Source organism: Elephantulus edwardii, unplaced genomic scaffold, assembly GCF_000299155.1.
Source record: "Elephantulus edwardii isolate Elephantulus edwardi_28Jun2011 unplaced genomic scaffold, EleEdw1.0 scaffold00096, whole genome shotgun sequence".
Classification (NCBI taxonomy): domain Eukaryota; kingdom Metazoa; phylum Chordata; class Mammalia; order Macroscelidea; family Macroscelididae; genus Elephantulus; species Elephantulus edwardii.
Window position 1 is genome coordinate 1,502,696 of NW_006399846.1, and position 321 is coordinate 1,503,016.

Genomic DNA, 321 nt, shown 5'->3' on the forward strand with positions numbered 1-321 from the left:
TGGAGAAGGACATCATGCTTGGGAGGGTGGAGGGATAGCACAGGAGGGGAAGGCCCTCTATGAGGTGGATTGATACAGTGACTGGGATAATCGGGATGGGAGTGTCAGAGACAGTGTGATTGGCACAGGACAAAGCAGAGTTTAGGGCTGTTGTGCAGAGGGTCGCTATGAGTCGCAGGCGACTCGACGGCACATAACAACAACAACAACATGATATGAATGATATGGGAAAACCATTCCTTGAAAAATAAGGTGGGTTTCTTAAAAGAGTTGAAGGTACATGAAGAGTTGGAGTGACATGAGGATTCCATGATCTACAGA